The sequence below is a fragment of the Helianthus annuus genome, chromosome 9 (assembly GCF_002127325.2).
Source record: "Helianthus annuus cultivar XRQ/B chromosome 9, HanXRQr2.0-SUNRISE, whole genome shotgun sequence".
NCBI lineage: Eukaryota > Viridiplantae > Streptophyta > Magnoliopsida > Asterales > Asteraceae > Helianthus > Helianthus annuus.
In genome coordinates, this window is record NC_035441.2 from 109,909,230 (window position 1) to 109,929,514 (window position 20,285).

The 20,285-nt window shown below is 32.3% G+C and overlaps 1 long non-coding RNA gene across 1 annotated transcript; it reads right to left on the reverse strand.

Annotated features, from left to right (window-relative positions):
• Positions 1–18,576: 18,576 nt before the first annotated feature.
• On the reverse strand, positions 18,577–18,963 carry LOC110874503. The gene is made up of 3 exons (XR_002556003.2): positions 18,885–18,963; positions 18,718–18,786; positions 18,577–18,626 (listed from the first exon to the last, which is right to left on the reverse strand). It is a non-coding gene; the product is annotated as an uncharacterized LOC110874503 (long non-coding RNA).
• Positions 18,964–20,285: the final 1,322 nt, after the last annotated feature.

Below are 20,285 nucleotides of genomic sequence, written 5' to 3' on the forward strand. Positions count from 1 at the left end.
ATGAAGCAAACAGAAACCGTAACAGCTCAAAAACAAAAGCAGACCATGGATCCACCACTAGATAAACAAAAGTTACCCATGGGTCCTCCACCAAGCATATCAAAGCCAGACACTTCAAGGATCCAACATAAAGAATATACTTCAGCTCAACCATCAACTACAACCATCACTGGAGAAACAGAATTTAGCATAAGGATGGACACAAAAGAGAAGCGAAGAATGGAACATGAAGTGACCTCCTCAAAAAGGCCAAGAAAAATAATGAGAGTAGATTCAGAAGGCAACATCAAAGAATCAGAAGTGCTGGAAGGTGATCTACACACAATCATGTATCCAGAAGAACATCTGAAGCACTACTATTGGAAAGGTCCAGAAGACAACCCAACAAGGCCACTCTCACCAATGAGTAAAGGTATTTATGAAGAAAGAAATAATGGAAGCTGGGTAATATTGCACAACAAATTGACCAATCCAATAGTATCAATTGAAAGAGTTGATACTTTGACTACTGGAGGAGGCTTACTAGGGAATGAAAGTCAAAACAAGTACACCCTAGTCAGAAAAGACAAAGATGTTCAAAAGGTTGCTGATGCAGACCTGGCTGATAAAATTCATCCAATGGACATAGTCAAGATGAAGAACATCATTGATGAATGGAAAGGTGGTTCAGTAGTGATCAGGGGAGCTCTTGACAGTGTTAAAAGTGCAGGAGCAAAATTATACAAAAGAGCAGCATTAGCAGACTTTGATCTGTGTATCAATTTCGAGTATAACACTAAAGTGTTAATACCTCCACCCAACACAATGATTCCAGCTGAAATTCCTTCAAAATTAGCAAGAACTGGTGCAATCTTTGACACACCAGAAATTTGTGCAGTCTTCAAAGATGCTCATGATGAGAAAGCTCTATTCAGAATCAGTGAAATTTGCAGGTATTCAAACCAAACTTTAAAGTATATAAGAAACTGCATAAATGAAAAACAAGAGCAACTCAAGATGAAAGGAAAGAACAATGAACAGCTGAGAAAGAAAATTGAAGATTGCATTGAAGATTGGATGGAAGCAAGAGAATGGTACAAATCAATGTACAAGGCAACTCAAAAGATAATTGATCACAAGAAAAAGCTGAAACCAGGAGACAAACACAGAGGTGGAGTGAAGATCAATTAAATGAATTAATGAGATAGTACTGTTTTTTTTAACAATGTTTAGAATTTGTTTTCTGTTTCTTTTCCAATGGTTGGATGGTCTATGCTTTAAGTTTTATGTTTTATGCTTTATGTCTGTGGGACATAGTCACTTGATCTTTCTTTTTCAAGAATTAGTTAAAAGTTGTTTACATTTGGACATAGAGATAGTTCATTTTCTTACAATACTTAGGGGGAAACTGTTAGGAAACTTTATTTGTAAGTATTGAAGAAAATCTCAATCAATTGGATCTCTGAAGAAGATAACAGTCCTGAAGAACACAGCAAGATGAAGAAAATCAGTTGGGACAACTGAAAAGCAAAGTATCTACTACAAAGAATCTCAAGTTGATCAAGAGTTGATTTGGATTATCAGAGAAGGTCGTTTCTGATGGATCTGATGATATTTCTGATGAAATATCATCAGTTTCTGACAAAATCTGATCGTCAAACTTTCTGATGATTTGTTCACCAGAATTTCTGATGAAGTGGTTTATCAGAAATTCTGATAAAAGACCCACTTGTCTAAAATCACAACTCTATCCTGCCACCCATGACCGAAGCATGACATTACTGGTTTTCATGATTACAAATGCAACTTGAACGATGGATTCAATGAATATGTCAAATTGCTACTTTACGCAGGACTTATTGCATGAATAAACAATTGTTTATTCATGTCCACAGCCGTCTATAAATAGAAGGCTCGAGAGGCAGAAGATACTTGAGTTTGAAGCTTAGCATTCACATACAAACACCCAAACTCCACTGCTCTTCTCACCCACAGAAATCAATATTCATTTGTATTAGTTAATAATCTTACAATCACCTTGTTAAACTAATTTGTTTCAAAGTGATATAAACTTGATAATTCTGTAGGTCTTGTTTCTTGAAAGTCTGATTTCCATTTCCGCACATCTTTTTCACATATACTGAAATCACTTGCCATATTACGTAAAAAGAAGTTGTTAAGGCCATACTGGGTCCAACAGTCTATTTTCTTGGAATGTCTAAGTCTACCTTGGAAATGCCTAATTCTATATGATTTGAATGTCTAAATCTATGCTTGAATGTCTATCTGGAATGCCTAATGTTGGAATGCTTAAATGTGGGAATGTCTATATGTGGGATTGCCTAAATTCTATATGATTGAAATGCCGAAATGTCTATATACTTGGAATGTCTAAATCTATGTGCTTGGAATGTCTAATTCTAGATACTTTGGTGCTTGACTCTTTAAACTCATGAGACTTGATTCTTGGTTAAACAAGAGACTAGAGTCCTGTCACTTGCGGAAACTATGAAAACTTGAGAGACTTTTGTGTTAATGCTATAATCTAATTATTCTATTGCTCAACAATACGCAACGCTTAATCTAACTCGCAAAACGAATCAAAGACGGGAACGCGGAAAGGTTGGATTGGCCAGAGTGGCAATCCGATCAGATTGTCACCCGACCGGATTGCCACCCTATTGGATGACCACCCGATCGGATGGCTATCCGATCGGACTACCACCCGGACCGTGCACACTTTCCCTCCTCTTCACTCTCACACTATAAATAGCAGCTGTCACATCAGTCCTTCACTGATGTGACAGCCCTGCTCGACTCAGACGCGCAAACGCCACTTTTCTCCATTTTCTTACTGATTCCGGCACGTTTTGCACTAGATCTTTGTACTTTCTTGATCTACACATCATTCTCTACGTGATTCTCACTTGAAATCACACTTTTCACCGTGAAATCTCTTGGATCTGAGTTCTTGAGGATGATGTCATCATGGGGGTTGTACAAACTACCATGTGATGTCATTCTGAGCAAGATCTAACTCAGATCTAAGGTATTTCATGTGTTTTCACACCAAATCCAAGCTAGATCTAGACTTTTTCCTATAAAACTTGAGTTATATTATCCTTTCCTTCAAACTTTTACTCTATTCGGTGGAAACCGGGTCCAAACTAACTGTAGATCTGATGAATAGTCTAGAGTTGGTAGCAAAGCACGAATTCCGACATAAACCCGTCAGAAACATACGACCTATCGGACAGGAGTGGTTCCCACCCGATCAGAACGGTTGTGTGCTGATAGGTTTACCATTGTCTCAATACGTGTCGTACCGTCATCATTAAGCCAGAAACTTAGAAATTTTACAAGATGGTAAACAAGAACAAGGGTCGCCCGATCGAGCGGCAACCCGATCGGACAGCCGTCCGATCGGACAGCCACCCTATCCGGTGACACTTGTCCTTGAGCCTTGGAACTTTGAAACTTTCAACACTTAGTAAATTATTCAGGAAACTTGAAAAACAATGGGAACCTTGATCAAGTGGCAACCCGATCGGACAGCCGCCCGATCGAGGTGCCACCCGATTGAGATGACTAGAACACTTACACTCAGAACGTGTGGCAACCCGATCGGGCAGCCACCCTATTCCCTAACTTGAATCTCAAAGCAAGTGGCAACCCGACCGGATGGCCATCCGATCGGGCAGCCATCTGTTCCTCCCACACATATATGTCACCCGGCCGACTGGCAATCCGATCGGACAGCTGCCCGATCGGACAGCCATTTGATCCAGTGATGCTTCCAACACTTGTGTAGTCTCGTTATTCTACCCGGCTCTTATCCTATTGTAATCTAATCGGGCTAATTCTAAAAAGAGTTCCCTTTGATCCAATAATGGTTACGACTGTTAAGCAATCACTGTGAGTATACTCGATCCCCTTTTACTTTAAACTTTTGGGGTGTAACATGTATTCTATTAAAGTATATACTTTTTGGCAATCTAAACTCTATCCTATGTGATTGTGAAAACTTGTGCATTCTAGTATTCTATTTGTGCTATGTGACGTTTAATCCAGGGTGTTTAGTTCCGCCTTAACAATAGTAGCGCTATAGGAGATGCACCTCTCCCATTATTCTCGGGGGGTATTGTTAGGAGGATTCTAGTTTACCTTGAGTCTTGGGTAAACACTAAAGCATCGAGATACTTGGGCTATCACTGCGTGGACAGCGACATTAGCACGGCTGAAACTATTTTTATTACATACATTGTGGATATGAGTTGTTTTAAATCTATTATTCTATTATCAAACTTGTATACTCGCCAAGACTTTTGTATTGATATTTTAATACATGTTGCAGGTTGATAGGTAGAGATGGAACATGGAAATCAAGCTAGGGGAATGCCTAGAAACGTCACTCTAGCTAATTTAGTCTTTTGAACACTTTGAACAATTATGATATGGGTTTTGTAATGTGATATTTGGTGATGTTTGAATTCTAGACAATTATGCATGAAATCTACTTAGTTCTATTGAAATACCTAGTATTATGGAACTTCATGAGCAATCTGAACGCTTAGTGCTCGCACCCCGATGTTTCCGCCATCGGTTGGGGTGTGACAGTAGCTGGAGCTAACTTCGGACAGTTTGGCATGATATGACCTTGTTCTCCGCAGTTGTAGCATATCATGTTATTGGCTTTCTTCCTGCAGTCTTCTTCCTTGTGTCCCGATATTTTGCAAAAATTGCAGTATATGGAGCATCTTCCGGAATGCTTCCTTAAGCAATACTTGCAATAAGGTGCAGATGTGGAACCTACATTTTTCCCACGGTTGGAATTTCCAGAACGGAATTCCTGGGTAAACCTTTGAGATAAGTTCCTCCTTTGGTCTTCTTCTCGTGTACGCACTAACTCATCTGTCAAGATGTTTGCTAGTTCTACAGCTTCTTCTATGGTTTGAGGTCTAGCTGCCTTGACTACATGCCTAATCTCCCCAATCAATCCCCAGATGTAACGGGAGATCAGCACTGGTTCTGGTGATGCAAGGGTTGGTACTATTCTAGCATATTCAAAGAATGTGGTAGTATAACCCTTACTATCTACCTCGGTCATCCTAAGGTTCAGAAACTTATTCGCTATCTGTTCCTTTTCATTGGGAGGGAAGAATTTTCTTTCTACCATATTTTTAAATTCTTCCCATTCCATGTTGTAAATCCTATCACTTCCTCTAGACTGAAGGATAGTGTTCCACCATTCTAAAGCTGAATTCTTAAACAAATTAGAAGCAAATATTATCTTGTCTTCATCAGCACATTTGCTTATTTTTCAGACAGCCTCAGTCTTTTCTATCCAGTGTAGAGTTGCAATGGGTCCTTCATTGCCCGAGAATTCTATTGGTTTGCAGGACCAAAATTCTTTATAAGAACAACCATAAGGCATGGTTCTTCTTCTTTTGGGAATGGGCGCTTGAAGTACAGGTCCATTGTTCACACTGTGTTCAGGTTCAGTTGGTCGCTTACTGTTATGTTTACTTTTATTATCAGATTCCTTAACAGTTTGAATAATAAATGGCATTGCATCTATAATTCCTTGTGCGACTATGTGTTGGATGGTACTATTATCCACTTGGTTTCCATTATTATTGTTCTTTGGATTCTCATTAATCAGGTTATTGTCATTCTGAATATTATCATTCTGGTTTTCCTGGTTCACTTCGTTTTCCATCTGAATTTTAAACATTTTCCACGTATTAATATCACAAAATAATATATAATATAGCCAATCACATGACACGCATTTTGGTCAAAAGCGTCGATCATTACGACTTTACTCTATTTTTATATAATATGCATCTACTACAAACTGATACTGGAAATTAAAATTACAATACCAACTGAAATAAAAATTACACTAGTAGTAGTAGGCATCCGTAGTTTTTTTTCATACACATATATTATATATATTATTATATTATATTATTATTATTACTTCTACCATCTTCACCATCACATTCATGGATGTGGATTCATCCAGAAATCCATATTGCGCTCGTCGTACTTCCAGACGAGTCGCTCTCCCACCTGTCTCATCCTTTCACTACTCACTAAAATTTCCTCACCAAATGTCCTAAGTTCTTGTACATTGTCTGCACTCATTGGGGGTGCAGGTTCTAGGACTGGGTTTGGAATCTAGGGTGCGGGTTCCTGGTATGGGGGTGTAGGTGCCTGAAATGGGTAAGGATTCTCTAAAATCTCCCTAATGTATACATCGGTATCGTAATATGGATCTAGAGGGTCCAACCCTAGGTAGGCTCCTAAGTTCGGCATGGGCATGTCTTCGTGTATGGGGTAACGTTGCACATAGTCCCTATTGTCGTCCCACCACGGGTCATAATCTGGGTCTAAGGGATTAGGTGCGGGTACCCTGGGTATCTCCTCCGGGTTAAAATCATGCATTTCTACTTGATTTTCAGGGTTTTCTATCTCCATTGGTTGGTTAGGAATTGGTGGTTGTGGTTGGGGTGCTAACATTTGCTCCAGGTTAGGGTCAGCTGTAGTGGTTGCTAAAATATGGAAATTAGCTAAACTCCTATTAATCATGTCCTGGGCATGGGCATCGGTTTCTCTTTTGGCTGCGACTAATGCTCTCTGTTCTTGTAACTTTTTCATACGCTTTCTACGCTCATGTGCTCCCCGACTGAACCATCCTCTCTTTTTCTGAGGGAATGGCTCTTCAGACAGAGCCTTAAATATGAATATTCCTTCTTCAGTATCAGCAGAATACCCTGAGAGGGCAGGCTGTGAAGAGGCACCTTCGCTTCTAGGCGAACCAGACAATTGACGGTACGCGTCAGATGGTCCTTGGTCGCTCATACTGTAAACTAACAAATAGTCAAATAACACATAACAATAAAATACAATTATGCACGTATTTCCGTAATTTATTTCCTAACACTTTGAATTTTGGTGTCAGCAGAACACTTCTGTGGCTGAATCAGTGGTTTAGCTCTGATACCACCTTCTGTCGCAACCCCCGCCCCCTATCTGTCCCAGGAATGGGCGGCCGCGAACAACAGTGTCGGTGGTATCGGTGTTTATTAATTTGGCAGCGGAAATTACATCAGGACCGTAGTTAGGAAATATTTTGTCAGAGTAAAACACTATATTTTATATAAATAAACATATTGGGATAAAACTCAAGTTTTCATTACAAACTGATTTTATAGGGATAAATCCCATTTTATTGAAAGAAACGCCTTCTTTTATTTAGGTAACTTTTATAGCCACTTTTCCAAGCCTTCAGTGCTGTCCAGCTGGCTTCTAATTGGCTTTCACATTGTGTTACCTTAAACGCGTTTAAAAATATTTTGTCAGTGGGAAATACTGGGGAGTGAATCCCAGTTCAATCAAGAAAAAGTTTTATTAATTTAAACAGTATTGAGAACGATTACAATGTTTATATCTACCCAATTACTCATTCAGTACCGTCAATCCTGACTGGTGGGTCATATTACATATTAGCTAACTCTTTGTCCAATGGTAACGTGTTCCACATTTTGTATACAAAACCCCAACATACCGACAGTAATTGTAGAATTACAAAGACTCAATCACTACTAAATTGCATTGTAAAATGGTTAAGGTTTTGTAAAAACTGTTTACAAAAAGGAGATTACTCACATTGCTGTATTAGGTTTTCTGTAAGGATTTCCTGAGAATTATCTATAATTTACACAAATGCACACGTGTTAGTATAATAACCCATTTTAACATTAGTAATACCCTCCCCGAGACGGCATTTCAACGACTACGTCGAGCAGAACCACGACAGCCGTTACGGAACCCTAGATTAATCGGGCATCGTATCTAATACATATCCAGGGGTTATGATACTTACAACGGAGCAGAACTTCATTATTTAGGGGGTATTATACCTGAGTATAGTGCCTACTATGTAAAAATTGAGAGAGAAAGAAATATTTGGGACGAACAGACTGAAGATCCGATGCGTGCAATTTATAGGGCTGATTCTTGGGTTCGTCGCGCCCCGCTGATCGGTGCATCGTAGGTACACGTTATTAGATATATATTATAACTAGGTTATAACCCGTGAATACTCACGGGTTGACAATCTATCTTTGTAACCAAATAAATATATACATATATATTAATAAACGAAAAATTTTATGATGAATAAGGTGTATGAATAAACATTTTAAAAACTATTAAACATAACAAAGTAAATGTATATCATACAAAAACCAAATATCCAAAACTTAAATGTAAAACAATTAATCACTACTCCTTTTTTTGGTGAGGTACAACCAACTCAACATTCAACACTTGATGAGTTTCATCAAAAGAAAAGTGAATTGTATCACGCTCGTTAATGCGAGCACGTTTCATGAAACTGGACCATTTGCATAACGCATAACGCCAACTTTCTCCTCTCTTTTCACGTCTGGTATGGTTGGTAAACTCGTCTTGCTCAGGAAGATGCAAAAGTCTAACGGTCATAGGTTTTAAATCAGCACCAAGTTTAGCCATACTTGAAACCTTATCAGGCAGTCGCTGTATTGTTTATAAAATCAAAATTAATAAGAAGAAGAATATGAAAATAATAATGTATTTCTATGTGACTAAAAAATATATAATTTTTATTATATAGTACTTGCTAAAATAATATTAAAACTTACAAAATCTTTAGAAGCCATACGCCTAAACTTATAAACACGAACATTTTGGTGTTCATCAATAGCTGGCTCGTCAACTACATCAATAGGTGCAACTATAGTCTGAAAATAACATACAACAATTATTATAATAACAATATAGTAATTAAATATATAAAGAACCAAGCAAATGTATACTTACCTCATCAAGTTGTACATCAGCATAATTAATTTCAACACCATTTTTTCCAAGAATTCTTAAATGGAAATAATTTGCAAAACCTCTTGTAAATATTAGATAACAACCGGCCTACAATTGAAACAAATTAACAATAACATCAAAACCAATGGAGAAACCAACTTTACCAAAAAGCGTTTCAATCTTGACGTGAAGGATTTTGTTGCCTACATCTATAATGGAAATTATATCATCTGAAGTATAATCATATAAATTAGGCAGTATACACTCAGGAATTACCTGTATAAATAATTAAAAAAAATGTTACTTTTGTAATCAGTTCATAAAACCTAAATATATTAACATAAATAAAATGAAAGAAAAACTAATCTTACAATAAAGTTAGATGTTGTAGGTAACAGAGATGTCCAGAAAGAGCTTTGAAACACACTATCAATGAAATGTGTTAGTTTGAATATAGATAAATCGACAAAATTGAAGAGCACCAAACATCCTTTTTTGAGTTTTAAATGTTTCACAACATTTGACCAACCATGGAAAAAGAAATGTTTTCCTTTGGCTTCGCTTAAAGTAACATTAAATTTTCGACCATCTTGAGTTTGTATCATAACATTTTTGGGTGCTTTATCGTTACCCCACAATTTGGATGCAGCGTCTAAAGGAATCGCCTAATAAAGCAAGGAATCCAAAATAAATTATAATTATAATTATAATTGTAAATTATAAACCATAAGATAATTTTAAATTGTATTTCATGATAACAAATAAAAAAATATAATAAATGTCTGAATTTAGAAAATACCAGTAAAACTTCGTCCGCTCGATTCATATGTCTACAAAAGAAAGGTTCTCTAATAGTGATTGAAAAACATAAGATATTAATAAAATATAACTTGTTAATGGGTATAATGTACAACAAAGTCTAACATTAAAAAGAAAAAATACCTAGAAGAACTTTCAACCATATTTAAAAGCTACAAACACATGTAACGTAGAAAAAACAATTAACAATATGTATATTATAAATTATGAAAATAATTAAATTATTTTTTAATTTCAGTCATAATATATTCTGATTACTTCAAAAACATATATGATATATGAAATAAAATGAATTGTGATAATATATTCTTATCAACCATGTGATAATATATTATTACTTAAAAAACATAAATTAAAACACATACCCAAACGTTATCAAGCATGTGATAATATAGGCTTATTAGTTTCAAAACATATCAGATAATCCATGGTGATTAGTTACATAAACAACAATGTCATAAAGATGTAAAAATAAAAGTTTCTTATACATTAACAGGTTTAATAAACATACACAATTTAATTATCTTACCTTGTAGATTTAATCCACGATCAAGACCAGCTGAGTTGATTTTGATTCGGACAACTTAGATATATAAACAAACTCTTTTGTTATTATACATAAAAACGAATTTCAGAATATATATATATATATATATATATATATATATATATATATATATATATATATATATATATAGGAGACATCTAGTAACATATAAAAATTCAATGTTATTACATATCTTTTGAAATTTTATATAACAAATGAAGATACATATTTCCAAATATGTATTGATAGAAATCAATTGTAATTATTCCATTATAATTTGTTAGAATTAGATGGAAGTTTCTAAAAATAAAATATCATTACGAAAATAAAATCATTCTTGAAGAACCATGATAAAAGTCAAATGTTATTGAATTAAAAAAAAGAGATTTCTTCATAATCATCGATATATATTTAGGTTTAATTTATTAATTTTTTTATTATTTAGGTTATATGCTAACATAACCTGAATTTCACATACCCACATCATAAGCATATAACAACATATACATATTACCAAAAGACATGTCTAACAAACCATAAGTACTATCCCAAAGTATCAAAACAAAGCAACGATAAAACCACATCTAATATTCATACTTAACCATCTAACATAACATAATAACCAACATTCACGAACGGCCTCTTTTCTTTGTGATCTTGGGTACGACTTTGATCAACATCAAACGCTTAGAAGGCTTGACGTACGTAAAGAAAAGAGTAGAACTGAAGTCGATGTAATTCAATTTCAAGAAAGCTGGCCACTTTTTAAAACCATACCTGAAACCCTTCCCAGACTTCTCGCCTCTTGTGCCCAACTTAAGTAGTTCACATTTTTCGTTCTGAACTGTAACATGGTGCAAGTTGTGAAGAGAAAGACACAGATGGCTTGAAACATCAGTCGGTAAACGCTGAGAAAAATATATAAGGATTAATTACCTTATTGATTAAAAAAAAGAGTAGAGCCGAACTGTATTATGTGCTATTAGAAGGAAACAAAAAATTATAAAGTATACCAGTCTGCTTTCGGCTTTCTTGGTGAATTTAATAACATCAGTTTGTTTTAACTTTTTTGATGTAGAGCATTTACGGCCAACTTGAAGGGCGGTTGATGTTGTGGATCTGAATGACTTGGACTTTACTTTAGCTTACATAATTGAATAAGACACAATAAATGTAAACATAATATACATAAAATTTTACAACAATAAGATACACGGTCCTTTAAATAATAAAAGTAAGAATTCATGGTTACGGTATCTTACTTGAGAGACAACGTGAGAAGACAGATTTTGCTCAGAAACATAATCAGCTGATTTTCCTTTTCGTTCAACCTAAAGAAAATAAAACAATTAACATATTCATATAGAAGGAAATAATTAAATGAATTATATACTAATTAAGCATGTTTTTATACATGTAATGTGTTGTTTGGTATGAAAAAAGATTTCTAAACAACATCAAACTGGCTTTTCACATTAACAAAAACGAAACTTGAAAATATTATTTTTTTATATAGAAAAAAACATCAAACTGTATTATCTAATCATAAACAACCTTTGTCGAAAGCCCTTTATCTCCAACATAAAACTTTGATTTGAGCTTAGGATGAACCTACAAAACCATAAAAGATTTATCTTATTACATTTAAAAAAAATTCATTAAAAGGATTACATAATGGAAAACAAATACACCGAATAGAATAAAAAGTTTATTATATGTATTGAAATTAACTATTAAATTAAATTAGTATATAACAAACAACCTTTGCAGATACAGTCCCGTGACCAAAAACAATCTTTGACTTTCCTTTTGGGTCATTCTACATAATAAAAATGAATGATAAACATATAAGTATAGAAGAAAGTAATTAGAAGCATTATATAATATATATATATATATATATATATATAAGGCACATTGTGAATCACTTACATTAGACCGATACGAATCAAAGGAAGATGAAAGGCGGTTAGATTCACCAACTATATGACCACCAAGATCTTCATCAACATCACTTTCGTTGGTAATCACCTTCTCTTTGTGTTCCGACTACAAAAAAATAATATTCAAAAAACCAACAATGTTAACTTCAAGAATAACTAATTACTTGATATTATGAAAAAAAAAAATATATTGTAAGCATAATAACACTAACCGCAAGCAGTAAATCAAATCCATCATCTCCGTAAATAGGATCATCCAACACAACAACGTCAACCTTCTTGAAATACATTTGAGTACCAGTTTCATGATTAAAAACGGACAACTCAAAAGTCTCATATCCAGCCATTGTAAAAATAAAAGTAGTCCGGGAATCTAATTCAAGATCCCTAATCAACTTAGACCATCCATCAGTGAAAGCACATTTGTCGGACAACGCTTCCATCTTCACATTCCAAAACCTATCACCGAGATAAAGAGTTGCTGATCCACCTTTATAACTGCTGCCATAAAACTGTCCCCAGAATTTGTCCGCCATGAGCTGTAAATTTGTTAACAATTATGTTAAACAAAAAATGCACAAAAAAATTTGACATAAAAAAAGTAATTATTTTATATGCAGTACTTACAGTGAAATTATCATCAACTCTAATAGAAGTGATAAAAGAGTTATCCAAAACACATGACTTAAAGACATCGAGATACCATGTAGATGGTCCAAGACTGTTGAACAACAGATAATCATTTTTTTGTAAACCACTGTCCGTAACGACTTTACCAAACCCATCACCTAAAACAGGACCCAACCCATATTTTTCAATTTCAACAATCCATAAGTTGTCAGCAGCAAAAATTTTAATACGATCACCATATGGGAATTGTTCTCCCCACAGTAATGTAGCAAAATCATTCGATATTTCCTATAATTTGAAACATAAGACATATAAGTATCAAAATATTTTTTTGTAAACATAATAACAAAAAGTAGATACCACTTTTGTAGGATGATGAACATCGACTAACTTCAAGAAAGAACAACTACTTCTCTTTTGATCCATATCTGTAAAATTATTATCAACATTTTTTTAGAGCAAGAAATAAAATGATAACATTACAAAATAAACACATTCAAAATAAATAAAATATTTTATTCTTCCAATTAACAATGACTAAAGATGGGAAAATATTACTAATAAATAAAGAAAGTATATATATAAATCAATAGTAGAAACAATAACCAAATTTGACTACCCTATTTTCTGTGAACGTAAATTTTAATCACATTATTATCAAATAATTACGGTTTATCGTGAAAAAGAAAATTAAGAAACATAAAAAAGTGGGAAATTGTTGTAAAGATAACATCAAAATCGGAATCGGATTGTTATTAAAGAAAATTGTGTATAACAGTTGATTGAACAACCGAACATTGGAAAATCTTCTAAATATAACATCAAAATCGGAACACTGCAAAACAATAGGACGAAAACCTCTCAATAGCCGGATTAAAGATGAAGAACATACCTTCTTCTGTTGATTGTAGTGTAGAAGATGAGAGTAATGGCTTCTTGAAACCCTAACCAACAATGGCGGTGAGAAGGGATAACCGAGAGAGGAGGTGAAAGTGATCTTGATGGGTAATGATGTTGCAGGTGATATGATGGTTTTGTTTTGAGTTGCACCAATTTTGAAGTAAATAAAATATAGTTACAAATTCACCCCTTATAGATCTCTAATAGTTACAAAACTTTACAAAATCAATTTAACTAACAACTTACCATAAAATAGTACTTTACCAATAGTTTATAAATTGTAATATTTATATTTCAAAAAAATTTACAAATTGTTTAAACGATTCAAAAATATGGTAGTTATACTTAAATAATTTAATTTAAAAGTGAATTACAATTATAATAAATCAAGATGTAAAATCAAATCAACAATTTATATACAATAATAAATTCAAAACTAAAAATTTGAAATTAAACTTTAATTTTTCAACTACAATTTTCCAAATATTTCTTTGTAAACAACATTTGAAGTTGTATTCGTTGGCCTTCCATCTTTGTCAAATATTAAAAGCTTCACGCCATATCTGGTCTTTACTCTCGACAACGCAACATAAAGCTGACCATGTGAGAAAACGGGGTCTCTTAGGTACAGACCAACTCTGGAAAGAGACTGTCCTTGACTTTTGTTAATAGTCATGGCAAAACATACGATTATTAAATTTTTATATATTTTACATATTTTCTATATTTATATAGATATATAAAAAAATATATATAATATGTAAAATATAAAATGAGGAAAAATACGGAAATTTAAAATCTATATCTATAATCTATAAGAATATACATATAAAGATTAAAATAATTTTAAACATGCAATATACATTAAAATTATTAATCTACAAAATTTAGAATCCATATTAGGTAAAATTGCTTGTAAATTAGAAAGGAAATCAAATTATGTATCATAGTTTTTATTATATATAGTCAAAAGTTAGAAAAATATTTACCATATTTTTGTTGTAAATAAAGGTAGGAAAAATAACAAAATATATGTATGTAAATTAATTATTACTATTTTCTTTTTCGTTTGAAATATAAGACATTTTCGAAAAATATATTATTTTAAAAGTCTATATACATTTAAAAACCTAATTCAAAATAAAAAAGATTACGTAAAGCAATTAACATTATTTCAGTATTGGTTTGGAATAGGTGAAGAAATGTTGTATATGACATGTTAACGGCTACAGTATCAGTTCAAATGGTTGACTGTAGGAATCAATATCATAACCAAAAAAAGTTTTTGATATGGAAAGAAAGACACAAATATGAAAAGGAATGTAATAACAAAATGATGTTATGCATTCAAACCAAGATTAATAGGTATTTATCAGATTCTTCACAAAAAAAGCTTTGTTTAAGTAACAACAGTTCAAAGGATAACATATACAACTATCCACCTTCAACCATGTCAACCACTACATACTACAAACACAACCGTCTAATCATACTTGACTAATACCCACCACAGATCAAAAAACTAAAACAACCTACTACATTAACTGTTCTGCCAAAACGAAGCAAAAAAACCACAAATGCCAAGAGTCACGCACGAGCTCTTTTCTTTATAGTCTTGTGTACAACGTTCGTCAACACCAAAATCTGCGAAGACTTGATGTACTTAAAGAAAAGAGTGGCGCCGAACGGGATGTGATTTGATTTCAAGAAAGATGACCACTTGGTAAAACCATACCTGTAACCATCACCGGACTTCTCGGCTCTTGTTTTCATATTACTTAGCTCACAACTTAGGTTCTGGATACTAACGTCACGCAAGTTGTCAACAGATAGACAAAGATCATATGAAACATCTACAGGTAAACGCTGAGAAACAAAGAGAACAGATTAATTATTAAATTTATTAATCAAAGAATTTGTAGACAGTTAATAAAAAAATTATTATAAACACATCAGAAGGTATACCAGTCTGGTTTCAGCAACTTTTGTGAACTCTAAAATGAATTGTTTTTCGACCTTTTGACTTTACATTTAGGGCAAACATTAGACGGGGACGTGGTGGATCTGCAAGCCTTACGCTTTGATTTAACCTATATATTTAAAATATATAAAATAAGTTTAATAGTTAAAAAGAACTATAATAATTTCATGAATAATTTATTAATAAACATTAAACAACATGTACTTACAGAAATGTTTTCAGAAGGCTTCGTCATATCAATGTCAACACAGTCATTGTTGATAGGAAAGTTTGAACGCGTACGATAGGCGATATTATTGAGATCCATATCAACATTGGTTAACACCTAAAACAAATTAACAACTTCATGATAAAGTAAAATACATTATATGATACAAAATAAAATTTACATATTTAAAAAATATACTAAATTATGTTATTATTTGATATAAACCTTTGGATGAACAGTTTGATCACCACAAACAACCTTTGACTTCCCTTTCGTGTCAAACTTCAAAAAAAAATGAATAACATAAAAAATAAGTGTATCATGAAGTAATTAATAGAATCTATACAATATATAAACAAACTTATAAAAAAATATTACATGACATTCAGAGGTAGCAGACGGAGTATTTTTCAAAGCATCATTCTTTGTATTCCAACCATCCTTGAACTAAATAAAATAAAATAAAATAAAATAGTAGCACAATTAAATAGTATACATATATAATACATATAATAAAATCTGTTAATAATTTGAAGTTATTTACTTACCAGCTTCTTAGCTTCTTCCATATCAATTTGGGCAGGTATAAGTCGATCAAATTTGGAGTCGTCAGTATCCTAACAAATGACATTATAAGAATAAAAAAAATTAATTCAAAAATGAAGTGGTTGTTAAAGTTTGTTAGTATATATTAAAAAATAGTTACATACGTTAAAAATAGCCTCAAAATTTGGAAGTTGAAAATCACCAACACTATAACCAGAAAGACATTCTTCAACATGACTTTCATTAGTCTCTTGATTCTCCTTTTGTTTAGACTACATACAAACATTCCACATAATATAAGACTAAAAAGATAGTATTAACAAATAATGAATAATAAATTATATAACACTAACCGCAGTCAATAAATCAAATCCTTCGTCTCCATAAATAGAATCGTCCAAAACAACAACTTCAACTTTCTTGAAATATATTTCAGCACCAATCAACTGATTAAAAATAGATATCTCGAAAGTTTTATATCAAATACTTGTAAACAACATAGTAGCGCGAGCATCTAACGAAAGATCATGAATCAGCTCAGAGAAACCATCAGTAAAGGCACTCCTGTCGGGCCATCCCTCCATCTTAACATTCCAATACCTATTTCCAACATACAAAGTTGCCTCACCACTTTTAAAACTTTTCCCGTAAAAATCATTCTAGAATTTGTCCGCCATATGCTGAAAATTATTTACAAAACAACATAAATAAACAGAAATTAAAAAAGGAAAATTTTATAAAGCATATTTAATAGATTATACATATGACTTACAGTAGAGGTATCATCAGGAGAAACATTAGAGAGGAAGGAGTTCTCAAAAACGTATGATTTAAATAGAGAAACATAAAATGTCAATCTTCCAATAGCCTTCACCAATAGATAATCATCCTTTTTGATACCAGAATCTTTAACAAATTTGGTGAATCCATCACCCAAGACAGGTCCCAAAACATTTCTTTTAAGTGTAACGACCCATGATAAGTCATCATCAATAAGTTCAATACATTGATCATATGGAACTTTTCCTCCCCACAATAAGCTTGAAAAATCATAAGGTATTTCCTATGAAATAAAACAAAAAACATAGAAGGTTAAATAACTTATTGTATGTTGAAAAAACGAAAACCAAAGAAAAATACCAAAAATATAGGATGATGTTCATCAATCAACCTTAAAAACGAAGGAGAGTTGTTTTTAGGATACATAACTACAAAGGAAGTAAGCAATTTGAAAAAAAAATATAACCGTAACCTATTTATAGAAACAATGTCTAATTAAAGAAACAGACTTATAATTCAAATTTCAAAAATTAACCTTAAAAACAGTAGTCTATTTATAGGAAAAAAATAAATTTTTAAAAGAAATTAAATGTTTCTTTAAAGCTAAATTGAACAAATGATAACTGAAAAATCAAAGAATATGAACTTCAAAACATTGATAATTTAATAAGAATAAAACACACTATATATATAAAAAAAAAACAATACCAAAAACATTTAAAAAATAAGATAAACTAACCTCTGTTGCTTGACGAATGGTGGGATTCAGATTGTTATAACAGATGTAAGGAATCACATGAAAAAAATACAACAACCAAAATCATTAACTGCGATAAATGTGGAATACATGATTAAGAAAAACCCGGAAACTTGATTTTATACATAACAAAAATCAACAAAAAAATTGATGTAGATTTTGGTTTAAGAAAAAAATAAACATGTTTAATCTCTTAGATTAAAGATGTATACTACATAAACAACAGAGTAAAACAACATACCTTCAAGATTTATGGTCGGATCTACAAAATCAGAAAAAAAAAAGAAGTTAATAGAGTTAAAAAAAATTAAACATGTTCAGTCGTTTAGATTAAAAATGAATACTACATAAACAACAGAGTAAAACAACATACCTTCAAGATATATAGGCGGATCTACAAAATTCAGAAAAAAAAGTTAATAGAAGTAGAAAGAACAAAGATTCAACATACCTTTAAATACAAAAGAATAACATAAATTCAACATCACCTCTTCATTCGGAACATATAATAACAAAGATTCAAGTTCGATTTGGTGTACGGAATAACATAAAATCAACATCCGATCTTCATTCAGAACATATAATAACAAAGATTTATGTTCGATTTGGTGTAGTTACCTTTGATCTTGATTCAAAGCATCATTCTTTGTATTCCAACCATCCTTGAACTACATAAAATAAAATAGTAGCACAATTAAATAGTATACGTATCTAATAGATATAATAAGATCTGTTACTAATTTGAACTTATACACTTACCAGGTTCTTAGCATCTTCCATCTCAATTTGAGCAGCTATATGTCGATCAAACTTGGAGTCTTCAGTGTCCTAAAAAAATGACACCATAAATATAAAAAAAAATAAGAATACAACAATGTACTGGTTGTTAAAGTTTGTTAGTATATATTAAAAAAATAGTTACATACATTAAAAATAGACTCAAAATTTGAAAGTTGAAAGTCACCAACACTATCACCAGAAAGATCTTGTTCAACATGACTTTCGTTAATCTCATGTTTCTCCTTGTGTTTAGACTACATATAAAAAATCCACATTAGTAACAATGTTAAAATAAAGTTCAACTAATAAGATAGTATTAATAAATAATTAATAATAAATTATATAACACTAACCGCAGTCAATAAATCAAATCCTTCATCTCCATAAATAAAATCGTCCAAAACAACAACTTCAACTTTCTTGAAATATATTTCAGTAAATGTTAAGTGATTAAAAATAGATACCTCGAAAGTTTTATATCCAACACTCGTAAACAACATAGTAGAGCGGGTATTTAACGAAATATCGTCAATCAGCTTAGAGAAGCCATCAGTGAAGGCACTTATGTCGGGCCATCCCTCCATCTTAACATTCCAATACCTATTTTCAACATACAGAGTTGCCTCTCCATCTTTAAACCTTTCCCCGTAAAAATCTTAACAGAATTTGTCAGCCAGGAACTGAAAATTATTTACAAAATAACATAAACAGACCGTAAAAAAACAAAAAAAAAATTCTATAACAAACTTATTATATTATAAATATGACTTACAATAAAGGTATCATCAGGAGCAACCTTAGAGATGAAGGAGTTCTCGAAAACACATGATTTAAATACAGAAACATAAAATGTCGATGTTCCAATAGCCTTGACCAATAGATAATCATTCTTTTTGAGACCAGAATCTTTAACGAATTTGGTGAATCCATCACCTAAGACAGGTCCCGGAACATTTCTTTTAAGTCTAACGACCCAGGATAAGTCATCATCAATAAGTTCAAAACATTGACCATATGGAACTTTTCCTCCCCACAATAAGCTTGCAAAATCATACGGTATTTCCTATGAATCGAAACAAAAAACATATAAGCAAATAACTTATTGTCTGTTGATAAAATGAAAACCAAAGAAACATACCAAAAATATAGGATCATAGTCATCAATCAACTTTAAAAACGAAGGAGCGTTGTTTCTAGGATCCATAACTGCAAAGGAAATAAGGAATTTTCTAAAAAAAATATAACGGTAACTTATTTATAGAAGCAATGTCTAATTACAAAAACCGAGTTATAATTGAGAATACAAAAATTAACCTTAAAAACGGTAATGTGTTTATGGAAACAAAAACATATTTAGAAAGAAATTAAAGGTATCTTTAAGCCTAAATAGAAAAACTCATAACTGACAAAACTAACAATATGAACTTCAAAAGATAATGACATAAAGTTTCAAAATTATGCCTAAACAGAAAATTTAATAAGAAATAAGAAATAAGAAAGAGTATACATATCAAAAAACAAACAATACCAACAACATTTAGCTAACT